Consider the following 26,905-nt stretch of genomic DNA (forward strand, 5'->3'; position numbering starts at 1 on the left):
CACAGCCCGGGAAGCAGCGCACACTCACCCTCACATAGTCACAAGATTCCGTGTCTTCCTTCCAGGTGCGCTTCTGCCCCTCCTGGGGTCTCCTGGGGAACCTGTGGAGCAGGGCCTTCCTCTGCTCGGCTTCTTGCCTGCACGAGAAATCAAAGCAGGGAAAGGAGTAGGAACTCCCTTCCCTGGCTTCCAGCCGGACACCTGCTTGGGGCTTGGGCCAACCTGGTCCTTTCCGTCCTCAGCCAATCTACGCCCACCTCTGCCCCTCGTCCTAACTACAGGGAGCTGAACAGGTCGTCCAGGCAGTTTCTTACATACAGAGTCTGAAAGGGTCTGCCTTGGCATGTGCCAAGCTCCATACATTCACTGGTGCAGGGACACTGCTCCAGCCACAAACCCCACACCAAATCAGCAGGGACAGCTCCATCACCCAAATGTGGACCCTCTTAGCCTGGGAGCTCCTCTGGCTGCCTCGCCCTGCCTGGCTCTGCCCGCAGCCGCCCTGCACACTGTGCATGCACACGGACTCGGGGTCTGTCGTATCAGCCCTGGCGTTTGGGTCACAAGCCCCATTCCTCACCTTCGTCTCCCTGCCTTCTCCCTCTCAGCCTGGTTCAGCAGCCCAGCCTGGTGCCGCTGGTCCCGCTGACTCCCCGGCTCCACATTCTCCTTCAGCCTCCTGGAGCCCAAGGCAAGGGGAAGGAAGGTTGCACCCCAGTGTGTTACCGGGCATCTGGTGCTTGGTGCCTTGTGTTCAAGGTCCCGCGGTCTTGTACAGGTAAAATGAGGCATATAAACACTGGATTTAGGATATAGACTCTTGTAGGAAAGGAAGTTTCAAAGGAATGTTTCCCAAAAACATTAAACCAGTGAGAGAATTCCTGTTGTGGTGGACCCGGGCCACACCAAGGCAGAAACTGGTATTCATCAAAACATTCACAATCTATGTAGATTGGAATCATAGTCCCGAGAGAGAGAAGTGGAGAAGCCAAGCAATGGATGCCATATTCCCAAATAATTGGTTTCAGCTACAAACATTCTGCTGGTGAGGAGAACGAGTTCCTATGTGATACCTGAGCTCCTTTGGGAGAGTGATCTTCCCTGTCCTAGAGCACTAACGTCTAACACTCCTTGGCTCCCTTGGGGTTACTCAAAGGAAAGGACATTCAAAAAGGTTTCCTCTGAACATAGAAACTCTGAACAAATTCTGTTGAGAAAGGTGCAGGGACAGTTGAGGTGGTTGAGAATAATCTGAAAGTTGCCTGTTGTGGGAGGCAAGAATAGGAGCTGGGCTGACCTGAATGGTCTCCGTCAGGGAGGGACCACACCCAAATCCCGTAATCCAATCAAGCAATTAGAGTGGATTAGAGGACTTTGTGCCTTATCCCAGGGCCCAAAAGCCATAAAGGTGGAGGTGAGGTTCACTATCTGCCATTTGAAAACGGCTCAGTGAGAGGAGCATCCCTTTGCGACCTGAAGCTCCTGGTTGAATGTATCTTGTGGACACTGTTTCTGCAGACATGGAGGCTGCCCACCTCCACCCCTCAGAGGAGCCTCAGTTCAGCGCCTCTCCCAAACCCCAGTCATACTGGTCAAGGAGAGGCGGTGCTGAAGTCCACGGAGGACCCACTGTGCCCGAGAGGACATCTCCTGCATCAAAGACGCTCTCCTCCCCGACTGACCCGTTGGCTCCCGCATCAGCAGGGCTGCCTCCCACCAAGACGCCTCTGAGTTGGAAGAGCCTTTCCCAGGTGGGAGCCGGGCTTCAGAACATGGGCAACACTTGCTATGTGAATGCGACCCTACAGTGTCTGACCTACACAGAGCCCCTCGCCAGCTACATGCTGTCCCAGCAGCACGGGACCACCTGTAGGAGGCAGACATCCTGCATGCTGTGTACCCTGCAGGCTCACCTGACGCGGGTTCTCTGCCATCCTGGACGTGTGCTCCGGCCCCTGCCACTCCTGCTCGCCGCCTTCCACAGACACAAGCAGGAAGATGCCCATGAGTATCTCATGTTCATTCTGGATGCAATGCAGCAAGCGTGCTTGCCTGAGGACAAGCTCTCAGACCCTGAGTGTCCTCAGGACAGCACCCTCATCCAGCAACTCTTTGGGGGGTACTGGAGGTCTCAAATCCAGTGTCTCCACTGCCAAGGCATTTCGAGCACTCTGGAACCTTACCTGGACATCAGCCTGGACATCGGGGATGCTCACAGTGTCAGCCAAGCTTTGGAGCAGTTGGTGAAGCCCGAACTGCTGGAAGGTGAAAATGCCTACCATTGTAGTAAGTGTCTGGAGAAGGTGCCTGCGTCCAAGGTGTTGACTTTGCACACTTCCCCGAAGGTCCTCATCCTGGTCTTGAGACGATTCTCAGACTTGACAGGCAACAAAATGACTAAGGAGGTGCAATATCCTCAGCGCCTTGACATGCAACACTACCTGTCTGAGCAGAGGGCAGGACCCTTGGTTTATGTGCTCTATGCCGTGCTGGTGCACGCTGGGAGGAGTTGCCACAGCGGACATTACTTCTGTTTCGTAAAGGCATGAAATGGCCAGTGGTATAAAATGGATGATGCTAAGGTCAGCGCCTGTGATGTGACTTGCGCGCTGCACCAACCTGCCTATGTCCTCTTTTATATGCAGAAGACTGATCTGGAGAGAGACCTTGGGAGGGAGTCAGTCAAAGAGGGAGGACTCGCATCTCCCGAGGCAGACCCCACAGTGGTGGGTGAGGCCTCAGGAGAGCCGGCAACGGATCCCTCCGTGAACCTTCCTGAGTTGGAGGAGCGTGGGGAAGAGACCTCAAGGCAACAAATGACATTAGACCAGTGGAGATGCCTCCAAGAATGCAACCGCCCTAAGCCTGAACTTAATGTCAGGAGAAGAGAAATTGCTCTTCCTGCGAACGCAGTCATCCTTCACCACTCCAAATACAGACCTGAGATGCCGAAGAATCATCCTCAGCAGACCGTCGACCTGCTCACCACTGCGGCTGGGATGCTCCCACCTCAGGTGGCTGGGGACGTGGCCAAAGTCCCGCGTGTGCCAGGGAGAGCCCGACCTACCAAGAGGACGAGCAAGAAGGGACAGAGTTCTGGGGAAGCAGTCCAGGGATGTGTCTCCTAACTTTGGTGCACCTGGGCGCACACACCCACACACACAGCGTCACTCACACACTCCAAACCCGAACACAGACCCATACTGGAAATATTTTGTGTTGTGTGAAGTGTGTGTTCTGTATGTATGGAAGAACCATCTATCTGGTGTGTTCATGGGATATGGCCTTCAACTGAAACTAGGAGACACTGATATTTAAACCTGGGTCTTTGTCATGATCTTATATTGGGATAGTGTGGATTTCATATGGGGTCAATCCAGGAACCTGCCTCTCCTTCAGCCTTGTGGAGAGTGGGGGCCACTTGCAGGTGAGAGGCAGTGAGCAGTCAGGGTTGAGAGTGGATATGATGCTGAGGACCTGGGGTTGAAGTCAGTATGTTTGACCCTCTCATCATGCTCCCCACTTCCCAATGCTTTTCTTCTATTTATATTGAAAGAATTTTGTCTGAACACATAAGTATGTATTGGGTCTTGCTAGCGATGTGTCTTGGTCAATGCTTGGAAATTGTAGGAAGGAAATTAAGTGCTTACTTTTGGGGCAATAACTGCATCCAGACCTGATTGAACCACAGTGATTTTATTATGTTCCCTTCACTCTCTCCCACATTAAGACTGAAGAGAAGCAAACTAACAAGGGCTCTTATTCCAAAGGGAAATGCCCAGCCTCCCACTGAACATAACTTTTTATGACTATTTTGCTACCATCTGCTCTGTGGCACCTCCTGACCCAGAAGCAGTGGACTCTGGATTTCAGACCAGTTCAAATTCAAATTTGGACCTGGGTTGATACCTCTGAAAAACAGTGCCAAGTTCATGAATCTAGCAAAAGCTTTTTGAGGTCAGGTTATAGGTGTTCTGTGTTATCATTTCATTTCTTACAGAGGAGTTTGACAAGTTCTTTGTAGAATGGAAATTATTGCATGACCAGCAAACGCCTCTGAGTGTGACCGTAGATGTGCAGTTGTAACATCACATCATAATGTTATTTTCACTCTGTATTCAAACTTGGACATGCACCCTTACTGGAGAGTAAGGGACAATAGGATCTGTGCAGAAGAAATCACGCTTTTTTTTAGATTTTCATGTAACAAAAACAGATTAGAGATATAAAGTGTCAGGGTTTCTTTCATGTCTGGAAATTGTGTTTCTTTTGACCAATACAGTTTACTGTGTCATAAAAAGTGAGGGAACCTGTGTGCATGTCTTGCCAAGAGTTCCGTAAGAGGACCTGCAGGTATCCCCGTCCTCTGAAGACTGTCATAGGGAATGAGACAGCTCATGGACTCGGGGACTTGTCCTCCACAGCAGAGGACCCTGAGGAGGTGTCTGTGGGAATGAGGATATGTCTCCACCTGGACTGTTGTGGTGAACCAGCAATTCCTCCGCTGAACTGGATGGAAACGGTCAAGTCCACAACGTGCTGGGTGTCCTGCTTTTGTGCGCCTACACATACACTCCCCCCACTACACAGATGCTACAGTTTTTCGTTAGGTAAATCTATAGGACTGTCAAAGCGTGCTTCCCAATCCGGAATGTCAAGTTTGTCTTAGTGAAATCCATTTTCTAACAAATGTAGGGAAATCATCCTGGCAATTTGTAACTTGGTTGTAAACAGAAATTAACAAGTTAATCTGAAATTGTTTTATAAATGTCTGAATTTCTGATTTAGAAACAGATCCCATCCAGAGTTCTGCAAATTACACCATGTTTTCTCCTAGAAGACATTTTCTGTACTTGTTGATATTATTTCTCTGAAATTGTTATGCAGAATATTGCATCTGCTTTGTTTGTTTTTGCTCTAAAATGTTATTACGAAGTTGTGTGGTTTTTTATTCTTAATAAAAAATTCCCACATATGATTTGGTGTGCAGGCTTTTGCTCCCCAGTAGTTCAGAACCTTGAAACAGTTGTTTTATTTCCAGGCTGGCTCCTCACAGAGGCTTCTTTGCCTGCTTCCCCTGAGTGGAATTCCACAGCCACCTCTAGGTCACCTGCAGCTCAAATTCATATCCTCCCCCCATGGGAATTTCTCACTCCTACTCACTGGCTCAATATAGGGGAAGCGCCAGCAGCCATTTAAGAAGAAATGCAATGGGACATAGGGACATTATTCTTCAGGATCTCTTCAATTATGAGAGCTCTGACCAGGAAGATGCTTGTATGAGAAATTAAGGGGGAGGAGTAGATTGAACCAGAAGCACACCATCTCTGCCCAAGGCTAGCAGAGACCCCTAGGAGGGATGACGGGAGATGGTTGGATAGCACACTGTGGGGACGGTGGAGGCTGGGCAGTCAGCAGATGGATTCTCTGGTTAGGTGTCTGGACGTCAATGCTCATCCTGTCCAGGTATCCATTAGTCAATCGAGGGGTGTCTCTCTATATCAAGATCTATTAGTCATGAGGACAGACCAAAGAATCTGCAGAGCGACCGACAGAACAGATTCACGAGTTCTTTTTTTTTAAAGATTTATTTATTCATTCATTCATTCATTCATTTATTTATGATAGACAGAGAGGGGGGCAGAGACACTGGAGGAGGGAGAAGCAGGCTCCGTGCCCGGAGCCTGACGTGGGACTCGATCCCGGGTTTCCAGGATCATGCCCTGGGCCAAAGGCAGGCGCCAAACCGCTGAGCCACCCAGAGATCCCCAGATTCATGAGTTCTTTCCTGGGAAACTGGAATTGCCAATCCTGGATGGAGTTCTAGGTGGACCTCATACCTGTTTCCAGGCTACAATGTGTTGAGTCCTGGCTCCATCAACCTGCGGCAAGATTTCAGGCTGGAATTGTTTTCACAATAGAAATCTGGGCTGAAACTGGGTTTTGGGGACAGCCCCAAGGCTAGATTCCATGGCAGTATATGGAGGTTTAATCTGGGAGGCCACATCCAATTAATGATCTGTGAGCTTGACAAGGAGGGTAGGTTCCTGGCCATGGTGGGTGAATGTAAGCAGAAGGATTACCTGACTCCCCTTCCTGAGCTTTTCTGTTGTCCAGCAGGAGAAAACAAAGTCAGGACTTTTCACAGGAGATATCCTAGGGCATGTGTCTCGTGGCAGGTTTGAGCTCAGGCAGGAGACAGGAAACAGCTTCTAGGGAGATTGTCTCCTCCTGTGAGGTGTGCATCATCCCATTACCAGCTGCTCCAATAGAAGACACCACAGATGGACCACATCTTAGCTCTGCCTCTCCACTTCATAGAAATCAAGCACAGTAAAGGCATGGAGATGAGAACAATCCATTCCACGGTGATATTATTAAAAGTGCTCATTTTAATGGGAAAAGAACCCCACCCCTGTGGTGATAAGGGGACATAAAATACATTAGCCTCCTGTTACCAGAGGGTCAGATGAGAAGGTTTCAATACAGTGTTTTAGTTTCATTAGAAGAAGCCATTGCATTCACTCTTCTGGCAGTGGACCGAGCTAATCCTGTCTTCAGAGTGTAGGGATAGAGGAACATTCCTCAGCATCTTAAAAGCCATCTACGGAAACAGCTCAGCAAACATCATTCTCAATGGGGAAACACTGGGAGCCTTTCCCCTAAGATCAGGAACAAGGCAGGGATGGCCACTCTCACCCCTGCTATTCAACATAAGATACCTAGGAATCAACCTACCCAAAGAGGTAAAGGATCTATACCCTAAAAAGTACAGAACACTTTTAAGGAAATGGAGGGAGACACAAAGAGATGGAAAAATATTCCAAGCTCAAGGATTGGAAGAAGTAATATTATGAAAATGTCAAGGGTACCCAGGGCGATTCACACATTTAATGCAATCCCTATCAAAACACTGAGGACTTTCTTTAGAGATTTGGAACAAATCATCTTAAGATTTGTGTGGAAATAGAAAAGACCCTGAATAGCCAGGGGAATATTAAAAAGAAAACCATAGCTGTCTTTAAAATTTTTAGTGATACTGTGTGTGATACACGATTTGGAATATATATGGAATCAATACATTTTGTTGCATTAGGGATTTTTCCATTTGGAGACATCTCAGTAAATCAGTTCCACGTGGTGGCTCTAGCATGTTGGGGCTCACATGTCAGCGATCACACAGAAGCAAAGAATTGAAGGACACATGGAACCTGAAGACTCCATAAGCAAGGGAGGGAACTCGGGGAGAGAATGGAATTTTAAGAAATCCCTCACGGAGGAAGAGCATGGAGTGAAGACACTCTGGGTGCACAGACGGGAGACGGTGGTGGATAAGGAAGAGCCCCGCCGTCAGGAGGGAATCCGATGCTGCCAATTCCTTCCAATGTGGCTGCTTTTGCCCTTGGAGTGTCCTAGATAATGTCTGCTTGAGGGCCTTGCTGTCTCATGCTTCTTACCTGGAAATGAAAAATAACGCCAGACATGTGGGTCTCAGGAATGTGGGAGGGAGCCCCGAATCCAGCAGCACGGCCACTGGGGAGTCTCCTTGAGAATCTCTCTCCCTCTCTTTGTCGGGCCCCCTCTCTCCCGCTACTCTGTGGTCTCTCTCTGGTCTCTCCCTGTCTCAAACAAATAAACAAATAAATCTTAAACAGAAACAAACAATGAAACGTGTTCATGTCTTGGCATCTATGTCCCCACATCCAAGTCGATTAGATCCAGGGAGCCCGGTGTTACTCAGTATTTCAGGGTGTGGGAAGCACTGAGTCCTTTGCACTTTGCTACACTGACCTCCTCTCTCGTGTCCGATCCACCTCCCAACTCAGAGACATTTTCAAGATTTTTCCAACAATGTGGTTTGGTTTTGGGGTCTGCCGTGCACAGTCTGGATCCCTGCTCAGTGAGAGGCTCCATCTCACTCTCCAACTGGCACAGATCTATCCGCTTAGCTCTCTATCTCAATCTGTCTGATGAATAAATAAAAATTTTAAAAACCCTGATATTTTCTCTACAAAATTCAAACTGTCACATTATTTTTCTAATAACTGTGATTCGTGAATGTTATAATTCATTCTTAAAGGAAATAATGGAAACATTAAATGCATGTATATGTCACCAAAGTTTAAAACAGCATGAGAATGGCCTCCCAAATCATAAGAATCTGTATAATCACGCATTAATTACCTTTCAACAATGCATTAGTCAATCTTGCCCCTAAGAAATATAATTGTTACATAGCACCCATTAGTTAACCTCAAAACCCACATTCATTCAGTGGAGAATGTCTTTCTGAGGTGTCACCCAAGGACCAAAATTGGAGTGGAAGTGATCTGAAATCCTGTGCCCACCTCTTCCTTGTCAGGAGATTGTTACACAGACGGATGACTGTCAAGTGTTCTGGACAGGTTAGAGTTGCTGGGATATGGAGCAATTCCCTGTGGGAGATGGGTCCTTGCCAGGCACCTTCTCTTCAGTCAAAGGTGGGGGTGGATTGTGAAGGGGCTGTGATTCAATCAACATGATCTAATCAGGCAGGATGCATTTAACTCCTGAAATATAAGCATTTCATTGCCTCTTTGCATTTCCAAATATTATCAAACGCCGGGTTTATAGGTTAACTTCTCAATATATATTTTGTGCCCATAATTTCCTGAAAAGAAGTCTGTCGCCATACAAGGCTGTAGGTCATTGACTTACACGGTAGTTTGTCATTTCTTTGTGTAGGTGCTCTGGGTTTTCAAATCGGTGCTGGTTGTATATGACCAAAAACATTGCTGCCAACACTCCACCCACCCTGGTTTGGACAAATGGTCTTTCAATATAAAGAGAAGATAAGCAATGGGATGAGGGATGCATGAGGACACGGTCAGACATGCTCACACTGACCCTAGGTCCTCAGCATCATTTCCACACTCAAAGCTGGCTGCTCACTGCTTCTAATCCTGCCACCTTCAAGTGGCCCCATTTTTCCCCAAGGCTGAAGGAGGGGAGGATTCACCCAATGTGCTTCCAACTGTGCTAAATCCATCTATTACTAATATCCATAACCTATACCAGCTTGCTCAGATAACTCTGTCGTCTTCCATATCTGGATGAGAGTGGATTTTGCTTTGGGAAGATAGGTTTGGCTCTGTTTGGTTGGGTTTGCTTTGGTTTGGTTTGGTGTTTTGATGGCAGGGAAGCAAAAGACATGTAAGGTGACTAGAGGGGGAGAACAGGCCTGCTCAGACCTTCTTCCGCTAGCCTTTCTCTCTGGACTCCCTGTGCACATGGAGGGAATCCTCTCAATTGCACATGAAGTCCCAATTCTGCTGGAGAGCCCAGCATTAAAGCCCTATGCTCAAGCCTGCCTGCATCCTCACCCTTGCGCCCTATATTCCTGCAAGTCCAAGAATTCTTAGGCTACTTTGCTAGTTCCAATCCCAGCATCCCCTCATGATGATAGGCCTTCGCACCCTTGGACCTCTGGGATCTTCTGAGGCTTCCAGAAAGTAGGGAACATTTCTATTACTGCACACATCCCATGAGTGCCCAGGAAGCTGCATTTTCCTCAGAAGCCATGAGATAGCAATAGGGCGGCATCCATGGGATGAGACATGGGCTTGAGGCTCAAGGGGCCAGACTCTGACCTGGGTCACATAATGATTGCCTGAATGGGAGTTACTTAGGGGTTGGGGGTGGGAGAAGGATCACACACTGTGGCTTTTCTACTGCATTCTGACTTTTTAAACCCTAGTGTGCTCATAGAGGAGCTCTTCTACCTCCACCTACAGGCATCTGCACAGACAGAGGGAACACCCTTAAACAGATGCTTTGGAGTGAGAAAAGAGCAGTCAGTTGTTTTTCCAAAAAAAAGAAATTCTCTAAATACAAGTATGGAGGTGCTTGGTGTGGTTTGGTTTCATTTGGCATGGTGTTGTATTGTTTTTTCCCATGGGCCCATATCAGAGATAACCCTGAGAAAGAGAGACAGAGAGAGAATGAGATAGATGATAGATAGATAGATAGATAGATAGATAGATAGATAGATAGAGACTGTGGCCTTGGTCTCGTGCTATTTGGACGACTTGTCAACCATTGCCTCCTTAGGAAATCATCAGGAGGGTAAAAAATCTCCTTGCCCAGGTCTCAGAAAGGAGGCATCATGATCCAACATTAAAGATGGATCCAGAATATGTATAGAGGGAAACCACCCACTCATCCCATTAAAGACCAACCTGTGACCCAGGGCCCATACAGTACACAGGGCTCCCTCACAGGGTGCACAGGGTCAATGTTCCCTATGCAGTACTTCACCAAGGAGACTGGGTGTGCAGGAGACCCTCAAAGTCTACATATCCCCCAAAACTATCACGCTGTTGTCTCCTCTCAGTTAATTAAGGCTGGAGGAATTAAATTAACTATAGAGAGTTTCAGAATTGCTGAGATTAAAAAAACCCAGAAACCAAATCAAATGAAACACATGCACGCTATTCATCAGTGGTAACATTTTATTAAGGGAAATAAAACACTACACACGATTCTAAATTATGGCTGAGAATAATCGAAATGCGCAGATGAAATATTGCCCATCACAGTGCCCACAAAGCTACCACCACAGTCTAGAAAACTCATCTCAGGAGAAAACACAGTGTCCATTTGCAGAGCCCACAGGGGCTGTTCACAGCTGAAAACCCAAATGCAGACATGTGTATGCCAATGAGAGCTTAAAGTCTGAGTTTCTATTTCCATTGGAGTGACAAGTGCTCATTCGAAATTCCCTCCACTTCTTGGAGAATCTATTTGCTGAAGAGAAAATTGACATTCCAGAGGGAAGAGTAGCCTTCTCCACAGCACACGGATTTCCCTAAAAAAAGGGCATTGTGTGCCTTTGGGGTTCAGTGTCTGTGCACGGCCCCAGGAGCATGAGAGGAAGCAGGCTGTGGACCCGGAAATTCCCATGCAAAGCAGCTGAGCAAGTGTTGATTCCCCACATGAGTCCAGGAGGGGCCACGTCCTCAGGTCTGCAGTCACCCCGTCAGGGTGCAGTGGGGTGGAGGACAATGTCCGAGGCTAGGAGCTGGCTCATTCGCTCTCAGTGTCTTCTGAGGATGAGGACACCTGTAGGTCACCGTGGAGGACACTCCAGGGGCCACAGACACAGGCTCCGTCCGACATGTGGGGGGCAGGGGGGCCCTGAGCAGGGCCTGGCTTCTCGGGAGGAAGGAATGAGGGAGCTGCGAGGAACCGGGAGCTCCAGCAACTTCTGTCCATCTGGTGAAGACCATTCTCAGGGGCTGAGTGGGGGCCCACGCAGAGGGCGGCCGTGGGGGCTCGGTGCACGGCTGCAGCATCTCCAGGTGAGGTGTGGCAGGTGTGGGCTGGGGGCCCTTGCTTGGATGGAGGGCAGGTGTCTTCCTGGGCTGCCGGGGCGCGGCTGTGCATCCACGGGCTCGTCTGCTTCCTGGAGGACACAGACTCCCGGAAATCCCCAAAGGGACTTCCTTTATGATCCCGGAGGTGTGCTGGCTGGGGCTCCATCACGGTTTCTTTCAGGGGTTCTGGGACCTGTCTAGGGGCATCTGGGCACATTTCTTGCCTGGAGTCTGGAGGGGCATTTGGGAATTGTCTGCCAATGCGTTGCTGACAGCGGGACGGGTGTTCTCCTCAGGATACTTGGGTGGTGCCTGGGTGTGTCCCAGCCCATGGCCCTGGGAGCCAGCCTGGGGACCCTCAAGGGAGACTCTGCAGGGCCTCTTGGTTCTCTGCTGCACAACCAGGCTGTCAGCCCTGACACAGGGTTGGCGACCCGGCAGAGGGGTGTCAGCGATCGGCACTTCCTGGGCACTAGGACGTCCACCAGGTGGGCTGAGGCTAACTTGAGGGCTTCTGAGACGAGAGGTGGAATGGGACCGGAGTCTTATGTCAGGGGGCTGAGTACGTGGTTCCATCGGCAGGGCAGGCTCAGGGATAGAAGGCCTCCTCTTGGTGTAGACGAGCATCGGCATGTGTGGACACTGTGGGAAAAGAAAACACACGGGACTCCATGAGTTTGGCCCCGACACCAAGGCAAAATGAACATTCAGGAAAGAAACCAACAAACGCCCACGACCTTAGTAACCACCCCCTCCCCCGGAACAGGGAAAGAAAGAGTTGGGATCTGTTGACCTAGGAGTAGGGAATCTGGCTGCAGGGCTCGTCCAAACAAAGGCCTGACAGGATGCTGTTGATGCCCTTGAGACATGGGGGGGACACGCAAAGTCCTGCCTCACAGCGATGCTTCCTCCATTGGACCAGCGCTTCCATCCTCTCTGCTCATGAGGAGATAGGAGTCCTGCTGCTGGAGAGTCATGGTGGGAGCTCCTGAGTGGGGATGGGCAGTGTGGGATGATGTGTCACAAAGGACAGCGGCCTGTTCTTCTCTGAGGTTGGTATGTGCTCCAGGAGTGCCCGCCAATGACCTTCACACGTCAAACAGCCAGTGTTCGCCCAAATACCAAGCATAAGGCAACATCATGGGCACCAAGGGAAAAAAGTGTGCAAATCCACGCTGCTCAACTGCCATTGGTCAGAGAGGAAGTGGAGCCCCACCTCCCCCAGGAGGCCCATGGAGCCCAGCGAGTCCAGAAGGGCACAGCCCGGGACGCAGTGCACACTCACCCTCACATAGTCACAAGATTCCGTGTCTTCCTTCCAGGTGCGCTTCTGCCCCTCCCGGGGTCTCCTGGGGAACCTGTGGAGCAGGGCCTTCCTCTGCTTGGCTTCCTGCCTGCACCAGAAATGAAGGCATAGAAAGGAGAAGGAACTCCCTTCCCTGGATTCCGGCCGGACACCTGCTCGGGGCTTGGGCCAACCTGGTCCTTTCCCTCCGCAGCCACTCTACGCCCACCTCTGCCCCTCATCCTAACTATCGGGAGCTGAACAGGTCGTCCAGGCAGTTTCTTACATTCAGAGTCTGAAAGGGTCTGCCTTGGCATGTGCCAAGCTCCATACATTCACTTGTGCAGGGACATTTGTCCAGCCGCAAACCCCACACCAAATCAGCAGGGACAGCTCCATCACCCAAATGTGGACCCTGTTAGTCTGGGAGCTCCTCTGCCTGCCTCGCCCAGCCTGGCTCTGCCCGCAGCCGCCCTGCACACTGTGCATGCACACGGACTCGGGGTCTGTCGTATCAGCCCTGGCATCGGGTCACAAGCCCCATTCCTCACCTTCGTCTCCCTGCCTTCTCCCTCTCAGCCTGGTTCAACAGCCCAGCCTGGTGTCTTGGGTCCCGATGACTCCCCGGCTCCACATTCTCCTTCAGCCTCCTGGAGCCCAAGGCCACGGGAACGAGGGTCGTGCTCAGTGTTTTATGGGGCATCTGGTGCTTGATGCCTTGTGTCCAATGGCGCCACAGTCCCTGCACTTCACCTGTGGGAGGAAGGGGCAACGGTCAGTGCATCCACTCAAATGCCAGTGAATCTGTCAAGCACACGAATGGGAGGCCATCCTCATGGAGTGGCACATGGGATGAGGACAGGGGACATCGTATCTGCTAGTGAGGTGTCAGTACAGTGAAGACCCCTGGATGCTTACTCCCCATCCCGTGGAAGGAAGGAAAGGGGAAGAGGGATTGGAGGTGTCAGGTTGAGGACAGGTGGAAACATCATTAAGACTCGGGACAAACACAAGGCTCGATCTGATCTTATGGTGCCCTGGGGCTGATGCTCAGAGCCTCTGAGTGTCCCAGTGTGTAGCCTGGGGGATTTCCTGCCCATGTCACGATGGACAACTGAGTCTGGGCCACGATCTTCTGGGAGCCTAGCCTGTCTCAAGACTCCTGGCAGAGCTCCTGCTTCAAAACCCATGCCAGCCTCCCCACTCACCCTGCGATCCTCCTCCTCTGGACTGGGAACTCTGAGGGCCAGTCCTGCTATCTGTGGCCTCTTGCCTTTCTGGGGTCTCAAGGGACTGTCGGGCCCAAGGTGGGCATGACCAGCCGCCATCAGTCCCACCTTCTGGAGGGACAAGTCAGTCTGCTTCAGGGATGGGTTTCGGGTAGCCTGAGGGAAAAGAAACAAGAGAGTCCTATTCACCTGACCTAGGCGTCCTCACTGTACCATCTTCCCAAGAGGCCTTAGTGAGCTTCAGGACAGTGGTGCCAAACACATTTCCCCCTGTCACTTCTCTTTCCTCCTTCCTGCCTACGCTCTCCTGGCCAAGCCACATCCCCGCTCTGAGGAAGGCCGCCCTTAAGGAAGGACTCTTGTTGACACTATCATTAAGTCTCTCCAAATCCCCTGTGGGAACAAAACCAGGGACGGGACCTCTCCCGATTGAGGTCCAGTGGGATGCACCATGGAACACGCAAAGGGCAAAAGCGTCAGGAAAGTGGGCTTCTCTCTCATATCTGAATGCCCCTTGTGACTCCAGAGGAAGCCATAGTTAAGTCCAAATTCATTGGGAAAACACATTCTTCTCTACTCGATGGGAAGCTGCCCATCTGAACACTTCCATTCCATGTGTTCGTGGCAGTGCCCCCAATTAACTGCCATTGAAGGTTTGGGAGGTGAATTTCTTTTCACCTTGGGAACCAGGTAATTCTTCTATTGAAAAAAAGGTCAATTATTTATGGGACAGTGAGTGTGTGTGTGTGTGTGTGTGTATGAGGGAGAGTGATCACCTGAGCTGTAGGAAGGACAGAGGGAGAAGCAGACACTCAGTTATCAGAAACCCAGTGAGGGCCTGGATCCATCTCCAGAGCCTGAGATCACAACCCGACCCAAGTCAGTCCCTGAAAAAACGGAGCTGCCCAGGCGCCCTGATCCTGTGTCTTCTCTAGGTCTGCAGGGCCCAGTGAGACATTTACAGGCCTTCTGTCCCTGCTCGTCCACCACCCCACACCAATGTGACACCTGAGGCCCCATTCCACTGGCATTGGAACCTCCGGGTGTCCAGGGCATTCACAGCCATGCCTTGGTTCAGTCTCTGTCCTCAGAACATGTTAGACCAGAAAGAGTCCTTAACCTGTGGAGGAAGGGCCAATCCCTCCATCATTTCCTCACTGTCCCATTGCTCGGTCAGGGAAGGTAGGACCAGTGGCCCGAAAACTCACCTGAAGTGCACTTGTGGTCCTCACGCCCATCAGGAGAGGCTGAGAAAGGTCCTGGACAGACTCCGCTGCAGGAGACTGGGTGTCCCGTGGGAGAGAGGGATGGTCAGGAATGGCCACTTCCGTTGCTCCCGGACTTTTATACTGCCCCAAGGTCACGTGACATTTCAGCCACTTGAAAGACATCCACCTAATCCTCTTAGCTGCTGCAGGGATTGAGCCAATCAGCAGCTTCAACAGGCTAATGATGTCCTCATGAGAGCGATTTCTATGACTCCGTGTGTGTGCCTGTGTGTGTGTCTCTGTGAATGGAGGTGTGAGTCCATGTGGATTTGGTGGAGATTGGAATTTCTGCAAGTGAAATTATATTGGTACATTTTAGCATGGGAATTAGCCTCAGGACTCATGTTTCCTGAACTATTGGTATTTTACCAACACTTCTGCTGAATTTAGACCTAATGGTATTAAAAATGGGGTCAGGGTTTGAGGTTATTCAAGATGTTATATCCATTTTGTCAACTAACTTTCAGTTAAAAACTGAAATATCATAAAGAGCAAGATCTTCCAATCGGGTATAATTGCTTGATTGGATTAAGGGATTTGGGTGTGGTCCCTTTCTCATAGAGACCTTTCAGGCCAGCCCAGGTCCTAATCTTGACTCTCTCATCAGACAGCACCTTCAGGTCTTTCTCAACCTCCCTAACTGCCCCTGCTCATTTCTGAACCGAATTTGATCAGTTTCTATGTTCAATGGATATCTCTATGAATGTCCTTTTTCTTCCTCAGTAACCTCAAGCGAGCCAAGGAGTGTTAGTCGTCAGTGCTCTAGGACAGGGAAGATCACTCTCCCAAAGGAGCGCAGGTATCACATAGGAACTCGTTCTCCTCAGCAGCCAGAATGTTTGTAGCTGTAACCAATCATTTGGGAATATGGCATCCATTGATTGGCTTCTACACTTCCATCTCTCTGGACTATGATCCCAATCTACAAAGATTGTGAAGGTTTTGATGAATACCAGTTTCTGTCTAGGTGTGGCCCGGGTCCACCACAAGAAAAATTCTCTGGCTGGTTTTATGCTTTTGGGAAACATTCCTTTGAAACTCCCTTTCCTACAAGAGTCTCTATCCTTAATCCAGTGTTTATATGCCTCATTTTAACTGTTCCTCAGGGAATTCCACCCCAATATCCTTTATATTCTCTTGATTCAGTTGGAATATGTTGTAGGCTTGTGCCTTTTTCCACATTGTGGGCTTGGCAGGTGTAGATGCAGGTAGGAGGGCACCTTGTTAGCTTGTGGTTTGAAAGTGTCATTATGGCTTCTTCCGCCCACAGAATTGGTAGTGTCTGCTGAAACATTTTTGAGTCGTCACGACAATTCATTCCTACTTGTGACCATGATCCTTTGCATTGGGAAAGGAGGCATCTTTGTGCAGGATAGAATAGTGAAGAATAATGAAGTATAGGAAATTGTATAAGTCTAGGAAAGGTTGAAACCTAAGTCTATTTGTCTTCTTTACTGACCAGAGGCCAAGAGAAACAGGAACATTTTGACAGGCCTTGGTCAGTGACTGGGCTTCACAAGCCCTGGGGCCCTGGTGAATTCTTGATGTTCACTTGTCATCCCTGGACACTAAGAGAATAAAAGTGTCATCTCTGAAGCCACCATGTTTTAGGATATTGATTCTGTACCCATGGAGTTCAATAAAAGCTTGTGTAGGATGTTCTATATGATATCTCCATTTTTACCTGAAAGTTTTAATCCCTGAGCCTAACCTGCCAATGAAGACACATACTGAGACCCCTGATGAGACTGTCCAGTCCCATTCCACATCTCCTCTGAGTAGCCCTAAAGTTAGCCTCAGCCCACCTGGTGGACCTCCTGGTGCCCAGGAAGTGCCGATCGCTGACACCCCACAGCCAGCTCGCCAACCCTGTGTCAGGGCTGACAGCCTGGGTGTGCAGCAGAGTCTCCCTCGAGGGGCTCCAGGCTGGCTCCCAGGGCCATGGGTTAGGACACACCCAGGCACCACCCAAGTATCCTGAGGAGAACACCCGTCCCGCTGTCAGGAACGAATTGGCAGACAATTCCCAAATGCCCCTCCATACTCCAGGCAAGAAATGTGCCCAGATGCCCCTAGACAGGACCCAGAACCCCCAAAAGAAAGCGCGGTGGAGCCCCAGCTAGCACACCTGCAGGAGCATCCAGGGAGCCCCTGTGGGGAATTCAGGGAATCTGTGTCCTCCAGGAAGCAGTCATGCCTGTGGATGCACAGCCGGGCCCCCGCAGCCCAGGAAGACACCTGCCCTCTGGCCAAGCAAGAGCCCCCAGCCCACACCTGCCACACGTCACCTGGAGATGCTGCAGCCATGCACCGAGCCCCCTCGGCCGCCCTCTGCGCGGGCCCCCACTCAGCCCCTGAGAATGGTCTTCACCAGATTGGACAGAAGCTGCTGGAGCTCCCGGTTCCTCGCAGCTCCCTCATCCTTCCTCCTGAGAAGCCAGGACCTGCTCAGGGCCCTCCTGCCACCCACCTGTTGGACAGAGCCTGTGTCTGTGGCCCCTGGAGTGTCCTCCACAGTGACCTACAGGTGTCCTCATCCTCAGAAGACACTGAGAGTGAATGAGGCAGCTCCTGGCCTCAGACATTGTCCTCCACCCCACTGCCACCTGACGGGGTGACTGAAGACCTCAGGACGTGGCCCCTCCTGGACTCATGTGGGGAATCAGCCATTGCTCAGCTGCATTGTGTGGAAATTCCCGGGTCTACAGTGTGCTGCCTCTCATGCTCCTGGAGCCATGCACCCACCCCCAAAACACACCTTGTACTTTCCTTAGGGAAATCCATGCACTATGACAAAGGCTACTCTTCCATTTAGAATGTCAATTTTATCTTCTGCAAATAGATTCTCAGGCCTCGCGGCGGCTCCCTGCAGGATGCATGTCCCCTCGTCCCACCTCAGGGTGCAGGGGCCTTGGCCGGGAATGGGCATCTGATCGCCCTGATGAAGTCCAACCGGACGGAGTTGCTGGAGCACAAAGTCCGACAACTGCTGCTCGCCTTGCAGCGCAGAGATGTCATCTCCATTTGCAGCTTCTTAGATGACTATCGTGGATTCGCCACCACGGACGAGGTGCTGGACCTGCTGTCCACTGAGTGAGCACCTGCCCCTCCGCAGCCCAGGGCTGGGCCACCTGCTGGTGGGGAGGCTGGGGATGGTGTGAGCTTCCCGGCCTCGGGCTGCTCCCCCACCTGGAGCAGGGTAACCCAGGGCCTAGCAGGTCCTGGAGGGCAGCCCTGGGGCCTGGCCTGTGGCGGGTCGGCCAGAGGGGCTGTGCCTGTGCTCAGCAGCCATCCTCCTCACTTGTGAGGAGACTTGTGCCTCCTCCACCCATCACCAGGGGCCTGAGCTGGCCTGTTTCCCCATTGAAAGGGAGGTTTGAGAGTCCATCGGGGGTCTGTGTCCTGGGGCAACCAGACCGGGGGACCCCGGGGTGCCTCAGGCCCACTAGGATATGGGCCATGGGCCTGGCTGGAGCCCTTTCATGCTCAAGCCTTCAGGAGTCCCCAGCAGGTGCGGGCGATTCTCTGGGAGCTGCCCGTGGCCCCACGCACAGAGGTGACGGCTCCCGGGGCTCCAGCCTAGTCGGGGTCAGAGGGTGACAGCCCCCATGATGAGAAGTCACGTCCCCAGCACAATTCATGGGATGCCCCCGCCCTCCTCTAGGTATGGGTGCATCGTAGATGCGTGGGGTAACAATGACATGGTCCTGCAGCGCTGGAAAATGTGAGTGACTCCGGCTCCTGCAGGAGGGCCTTCCCTCTCCAGGAGGGCAGCGAGGGGGCTGTGGGGTGGGGAGGCTGCACCCTCACCCCACACATCTGCAATTCCCGTGACAGGGTAAAGGTCTAAGGCCCCTTCTGGAAAAGAGCACAGGAGAGTGGTGGATGGGATGCGGGCTTGGTGGGAGGCATTGGGACCCCTAAGGAGTCCTTCTCCATGCCCCCCAACCCTCTCTCTGCCCCACACCTGGGGCCAGAGCAGAGGGGGTGGGAAGCATTGCACTCCCCAATCTGGTAGCACCTGGACCCGGGGGCACAGCAGGTGCTCAGGAGGGCTGGTGGGGGCTCCCGGACCAGGCGGCCCCCGCCCCGTGGGAGATGGGAGATTAGAGTCAGTGGAAGGACACCCCCAGGGCCCCCTCGGGAGTGAGGCAGCCCAGAGCCACAGGAGGGAAGGTGGCGGTCCTGGGCAGTTCCTGGCAAGCCCTGGCAGGACACAGAGCCCGAGCCCTCCTGGCTTGGACCTACCCAGAAGACAGTGTGTGCACTGAGGGCAATGACAGGCCAGATGCCCCCCGTCCCCGTACGCCTGCCGGTGGACTCAAGGGGCAGTTGGGCAGGGACCAGGCTGAGGAGGGACCCCCGCTTCCCCAGGAGAGATGGTGATGGTCACTCCACTGGCCGTGGGCTCCCCAGCACAGAGGCTGCGTGCCAGCCCCTCCTCGGGGAGCAGGCCTGTGGCAGGCAGGTCCGCCAGGTGGCAAGGGGACGAGGATCAGGACTTGCCTCCAACATCCTGCAAGGGATGCCGGGTCCCTGGGTCCTGCAGGGCTTCCTCAGGACACCTGTGAGTGATGGTGCCCTGTCTTCTGACACCTGTGCCCTCCTGTCCCTCCCCAGGACCATCTCCTGCATGCTGGAAATATGGCTGGATTATTTTCGGGATGAATTTTGTCAGCTCCCAGAATTTCCCTCCCTGAGGATGATTCTGGAATTCATGAGGCAGCGCATGCCAGGCTCGGACGTGGAACTCCATGCCCGGCGTTACCGCCAGCAATTCAGACGCCTCCAGCAGCGGAGCCAGAGGGGGTGGCCGAGCGGGGACAGGGGGTGCCCGGCGGATCCAGCCTCTATGCAGCTGGGCCGGGAGCAGGGGGTGGGCTCACACCCCACCCCACGGGCTGTGGGCTGGGAACACCTCCCAGGGCTCTTGCCCCCACACATGTGGAGCAGTGGGAAGAGTGGCCTTGATTTGGGAGGAACGTGGACAGTCTGCCCTGATGGTGATACTTTGTCTTCTTGGAGCTACAGCTTTGGACCGAGCAAAACACCCTGAACCCGCTCTGGAGTGTGCCCCAGCTCTGACCGTGGGGCCTACTGCCCCGTCGGGGCCTGAAGGGATCGAGGCCATCCTGGCTGCTGGGGCTGAGGGCTTGGCCTGCGCTGAGGCACCCACTGGGGAGGCAAAGTCGTCACTGGTCTAGTTCACTGCTCCGCCCTGCAGGAGCCCCCTGCACCCCTGCGAGCCTGGAGGAGGAGCAGGTGCCACCCCTGCTCTCGAGGTCATGGATGTGCCCGAGCAGCCTCCTAACTCGATGGAGCAACCAGCCATAGGACCGAAGCAACCCTGTGAACCACCTCGGGAGCCCGCCCCAGCTCCGACTGTGGGGCCTGCTGAAGCTTCAGGGTGATGGAGCTGGTCCTGGCTGCTGGAGCTGAGGACTTGGTCAAAGCCGAGATGCTGGCTCCTGAGTTTAAGGTAGTGCAGATGCTGGTCGAACCTATGGTTCCCTGCCCCGATGAGGAAGAGCCACCTGCACCCGTGGCCACCCCAGAGGAGTAGGCCCAGGAGCCTGCAATTGGGGTCCCCAGAGTGTCAGAGCCACCACCAGCCTCCGAAACAACCTGCTTCGACCCCTGAGCAGCCCCCTGGTCACCTCGGGAGCCCGCCCCAGCTCCTGCCGCGGGGCTCGTGGTGGCTATAGCCCAATGGAGCCTTCCCCTCCCTGTCATTGCATTGTTACTCTATTTTATGATTTTCGTAAACCTTTTGTAAGGGCTTATATATTTTATTTGTAATAAGGGATAAGTTAACCTGGTACAAAATTTACTCTGATGCTTCTGAATTTCACATCGTGGTACTTTAGGTCCATTCACAGTGTTGCAAGCCCCCTGGCCCAGGGCGCCGAGGGACACAGCCGAGGATCCGTTGCTCCCCCGGGACAGGCAGAGGCCGGGAGGACCCAGGACAGCCAGGTCACTCCTGCTGTCAGGCCCAGAGCTGTGCAGGTCAGCAGCCCCGCCCTGGAGCACCCAGGCCCTGCACACTGGGGGCTGTTGTAGTTACTGCGGGAGCTGACTCCAGGGCTGCACAGCTGGCTGCCTGCACTGTTGTTGTCCCTCCTGGTGTCACCCTGTACCTGGGACTGAGCAGGGGGCTCACAGGATAAACTCCCACTGAGCCGTACACCTGGCAGAAGGCGGGGCAGCTCCCCAGGTACACACACCTGAGAATCAGCACAGCAGGACCCTCCCCCAGAAGAATTGCTAGAAGGTAAGGGGAAAAGCCAGTTATTGACCAATCAGCACTGGAAAGTTCCAGGGGAAGTGGAGGGATTTACAGTATATAGAATCAAGATTTGTGGTTTCCTGCCTTGTTAATTTTCCCCATTCTCACTGGTGTGAGGTGGGATCTCATGGTGGTTTTGATTTGTATTTCCCTGATGGCAAGTGATGCGGAGCATTGTCTCATGTGCGTGTTGGCCATGTCTATGTCTTCCTCTGTGAGATTTCTCTTCATGTCTTTTGCCCATTTCATGATTGGATTGTTTGTTTCTTTGCTGTTGAGTTTAATAAGTTCTTTATAGATCTTGGAAACTAGCCCTTTATCTGATACGTCATTTGCAAATATCTTCTCCCATTCTGTAGGTTGTCTTTTAGTTTTGTCGACTGTTTCCTTTGCTGTGCAGAAGCTTCTTATCTCCATGAAGTCCCAATAGTTCATTTTTGCTTTTGTTTCTCTTGCCTTCATGGATGTATCTTGCAAGAATTTGCTTTGGCCAAGTTCAAAAAGGGTGTTGCCTGTGTTCTCCTCTAGGATTTTTGATGGAATCTTGTCTCACATTTAGATCTTTCATCCATTTTGAGTTTATCCTTGTGTATGGTGCAAGAGAGTGGTCTAGTTTCATTCTTCTGCATGTGGATGTCCAATTTTCCCAGCACCATTTATTGAAGAGACTGCCTTTTTTCCAGTGGATAGTCTTCCCTGCTTTGTCGAATATTAGTTTACCATAAAGTTGAGGGTCCACTTCTGGATTCTCTATTCTGTTCAGACTTTTTGGTAAAACTAGAATCTGCATTCACAGCTTTCATATTTGTATCTTTACCTAAATTCACTAGAGATGGGTTCCTTCTGCAAACACTTGCTTCTCCTATTATAAAAAGAAAGGGAAGTGTAGCAGCCTCGAGGGAAATGCTACTGTTAACCCATCACCAAAGAAGAGGATCTTTATCACATAAGCAAAATAGTAGCCCCAGAATGGCCTAGAACAAATCTATGCACAGAGGAAAATAAATTCTCAAATGGTAAGTCAGGAACGTTTGGGGGAACACTCATGGATGGGTCTTTTCTCCCCTCTTTTTTATAACCTTTGTCTAATGCATGCCTCAAGGATAGTCACTCTCGAAGATCAAATATTCCATTCACTTTCCAGGTGAAAGCCTTCATTCATTCAAATCTTTCAAAATAAATTGATTGCATATTTATTATGTACCAGGCACCGTTTAAGCAAACAAAACAGATAAGGGTCACAGCCTCATGGATCTCACATACTAGTCAGAGAGTCAGATAATAAGCAAATAAAATAAAGTTCAATTTTTACACCATCAAAAATGCCCTGAAGGGTCTCTCATTTTCCAATACACACAATCATTATAATTGACAAGCTGACTGCACGATATGTTGAATCTAACTGGGTAAGATAAGGAAATCATTATTCTCAGTATGAAACTAAAAAGATCTACTTTTTTTTTTATTACCATGGTGTGAATTAGTGACCCAATTAAACATCTAACTCCCAAAGCACACCTGTCATCACCAGTGCATTAAATAACAAGGACAAGAATCCATTTTAAGTGCAATTTCTTCCATGTCTGGAGCACTTTTTAGAATGCTTTCATAAAGCAGTGTCTTATTCTTCTGAAATAATTACATTCTCTCAGGCATTGGATTCATAATCTACTCGTAGCCTAAAAATCCACATTTGAATTTGATCATGGTTTTTTGAAGAAATTAAAAGACTTAGGCACTGCAAAGAATTTTACTTTAAGCAAACCAGGGGTTGGGTACCCTGACGTTGGCCACAGAACCTGACACAGGAAGAATACAAATGTATTTTTGTGCCCATCTCCCCACATGCGCCCAGCACTGTGCAATTTACAGGCATGATTGCATGAAATCTTGCAACAACGCTGTAAAGCAAGTGGTGATATCTCAATTTAATAGTTGAAGAGAAAGAGTCTACATGGCTTTCTCAAGACTGTGTTGCTAGTAAGTGATGTGGCTCGGGGCGCTTGAGGCAGAAATTCATGCTCCCTCTCTATATCCTTTTTTTTTCTTGGGCATATCACATCTGGGATTGGTATCTGTATCCCATGTGAGCACGAATTATCAACTTTAGTGTGTTCTTTTAAAAATATGGTAGTGTGTTTCATGAGTTGGTATTTGTTGAACCCAGGGAATGTTGTGCAGAACTACATGATCTACTGACAAAAAAAAATATATATATATATATATATATATATATATATATATATATATATATATATATATATATATTCCTTGACTTCTTCATATATAGCACTTTTCTGTGAATGCATTTCTCAAGGTTTAAATCTGGAAAATACAATTCCGAACAATTGGGCGTGTGTATCAGTGCTAAAGACTTGGCTGCTTGACAGTCCCCGTCGCATGACCATCAGCACCGGCGGGCTTCTGGACCTTGGCCCCTTCCCAGGCCCTGGGAACGCATGTTCCCACATGGCCCACCTGTATTCTTTCTGGGATTGTGTAATATTTACGTAACACTGTATGAAGATTTATAGAAGCAAGTAGACATGTGCCCACTTTTCACTCCCCTCCACTGAATGAAGGCAAGTTTCCAGGTCTTTTATTGTCCCTTGAGCAGCATCAAATATTTCTTGCCATGTTTCTTACCCGGTCATTAATACTCTTATTGCAAACATGCCTGGAGGCGATGTCGAATCCCCTTGCAATTGCATCTCTCTCTGTGAGAATTCTTTTGCTTGCACCTGCTTTGTTTTGACATGTACATTTTCCTTTGGGAGCCATATTCAAGAAAAACTAGAAAATCCTAGGTTTAAAAATATTGCCTCAAGTCCCCTGTACAATGCTGCCTGCCTTTCACTCTATATCCAAAGGTAGATCTATAATGTTCTTAATGCTTGTCACTGGCTCAGGGGCCTTTTTTTTTATTTTTTATTTTTTTTTATTTATTTATTTATGATAGTCACAGAGAGAGAAAGAGAGGCAGAGACACAGGCAGAGAGAAGCAGGCTCCATGCACCGGGAGCCCGACGTGGGAATCGATCCTGGGTCTCCAGGATCGCGCCCTAGGCCAAAGGCAGGCGCCAAACCGCTGCGCCACCCAGGGATCCCTCAGGGGTTCTTGTAAGAAAGCCCCGAGGCACACATCTAAAACTCTACGCTCTGTGTTTTTCTGTTTGTAAGTCACACATCACACTAAGGAGCTGGATGACCCAACCATTCCTCATCTGTTTCCAGTGAAATACTTGGGGGTGCCTGGCAAAATGGCAGGTGTCATTTCCCAGAAAACCTTACATTTCACAACATACATAACACTATTTTAATATTAATTCTTGATGATTTACCTCCTAAATTTTGAACAAAAGGAGTATTATTTTGGATGCTTTTATGTAAGCCATTTTTCCTAAATATCACGGAATTGTGACTTCATTTCTTAAAGTAGTTTTGTTTCTGGATCTATCCGAGGGAGAAAAAGAGCAGGAAGTGCTTTCTAGAGTAAATGCCAGTGCTCCCTGGAATCTGACGTTAAATAAGGCACTTTGGAAGGACAGCACACTTACGGCGGGTTGTGAGGTTTTGTGTTAAAACTCGTAAATTCTCTACCCACAAACGTAGGAGACAAAGGTTTTCAAGCTTTACAAGCTCATTTTGATTTTTGTAATGTAGTTTGAAGGAATCTTTTCTGGAACAGCATTCTACGCTCCCATCTTCCCAACACACACACAGTGCCTATCCAATAGGAATATATTTTACATCTCTGTTCTTTTCTTTGTTAGGGGACATAACTGCTAGTTTCTGGGGAAAAAATGATACACAAATGTTTGTGAACAGACCCCCTGTCATCTATCACAATGCTTGCTCTTCATCCCAGAGAAATTACCTGGAGAACTTGATGCCAATGAATTGCATATCTGAGGTATTATTCGTCCCATATCTTTGGGAAATTCAGAGAACTGAGACTTCACTTTTTTTTCTATCAAGAACAGATCTTGTCTTACATGAATGCTGTGATCTTAAATACTTCAACATTCCATGATGATGTGAAGCATCCATTTTATATATTTTCAGGGATATCGGTGTCTTTTGGGGGATCACCCAGTTAAATGCAACTCATAACAACTTAATTCTTGGGATATCACACTTTATCACATGCATTCTCTGCGATTTATATTAATCTAGCTACAAGAAAGGAGACAATAATCATCGGATTGCTTAGGGTTAGATTCATAAGAAATCTGCCCATTTTCTTGCTCTAATATTTTCTTTTACTTAATGATGAGACTGGGGCTTGGGTATACTGCAAATTTTCATAATTCGCTCACAGTACAAACACAGTCTAGAATTTGTATAGACAAAGTCACTGACACTAGGGAGGGGGTGTCCAATATTTGGTGTCTGGTTAGGGCAGTACATTGGTCTGTGCCAGCATCCATGTTCAGAGACTCGAAGCATCTTCATGCTCCCTGACTAACTTGGGAGCACACGGGGACCAGGTGACAAATGAATTTCTGACTAAATCTGTCTGTAACGGGCCCACTCAGTCCACAGACCCACCCCATGGCTATGTCTTCAGTTCTTTTTTTTTTAAACAAACACCCTTGTCTTATTCTTTTTTTTTTAATTTTTTATTTATTTATGATAGTCACAGAGAGAGAGGCGCAGAGACACAGGCAGAGGGAGAAGCAGGCTCCATGCACCGGGAGCCCGATGTGGGACTCGATCCCGGGTCTCCAGGATCACGCCCTGGGCCAAAGGCAGGCGCCAAACCACTGCGCCACCCAGGGATCCCCTGTCTTCAGTTCTTAAATGAGTAAGTAGAGTGGGCATGTCTGAATGTGTCACCGGTCCCATACCGGGGCCTCACCTAGTGGCTGAGAAGCTGTCGTATACACATGGTCACATGGAAGCCTCTGAAACTGCCCCCGTCCCCATGTGGCCAAGACCTCACATCAGCGGCAATACCCCATCTCTTGGGGATTAGGAGCCACCCTTACAAACATAAAGGGTCTGGAGGTGGTGCCCGTCATCTCAACATTTCAGTTGCCAGTCAGTGTCCTGCGAAGCCCATGTTGGCCATGGAGGGTGAAAAGAGGCTTCTCACCACTTCATCAGACATCAGTGTCCATGCCTGAGGCTGTGGCCTTAGCAGAGTGGGTAAACACTGGTTAGCTGGTGACAATCAGAAAAGGGATCAGAACAAGTTCATATCCACATGGATTAAACCCCCCCCACACACACACACAGAAAAAACAGGGTACATTTAGAGCTTGGCCCCAAGGCTGGGTTAAATATCCTACCCTCTGCCATAATATCCTCCAGAGAGGCCTGAATTATCTGAACATCCTGCTGATACCACGTTAATCCACTAAATCGGTGGCATCGTGCTAATGTATCATGTACCCGCGCAGAGACAGATGTGTTCCGTGTGATGGGGATGTCCTCCGTGCACGTTCAGAGTCCCACCATGTTATGTGAAATATTTA

General features: G+C 50.0%; 1 pseudogene; it reads left to right on the top strand.

Annotated features, from left to right (window-relative positions):
- The first annotated feature begins 1,520 nt into the window (after positions 1–1,520).
- LOC140605388 (ubiquitin carboxyl-terminal hydrolase 17-like protein 6) lies at positions 1,521–20,699 on the top strand (annotated as a pseudogene).
- Positions 20,700–26,905: the final 6,206 nt, after the last annotated feature.

The sequence above is a fragment of the Canis lupus genome, chromosome 15, assembly GCF_048164855.1.
Source record: "Canis lupus baileyi chromosome 15, mCanLup2.hap1, whole genome shotgun sequence".
NCBI classification, from domain to species: Eukaryota; Metazoa; Chordata; class Mammalia; order Carnivora; family Canidae; genus Canis; species Canis lupus.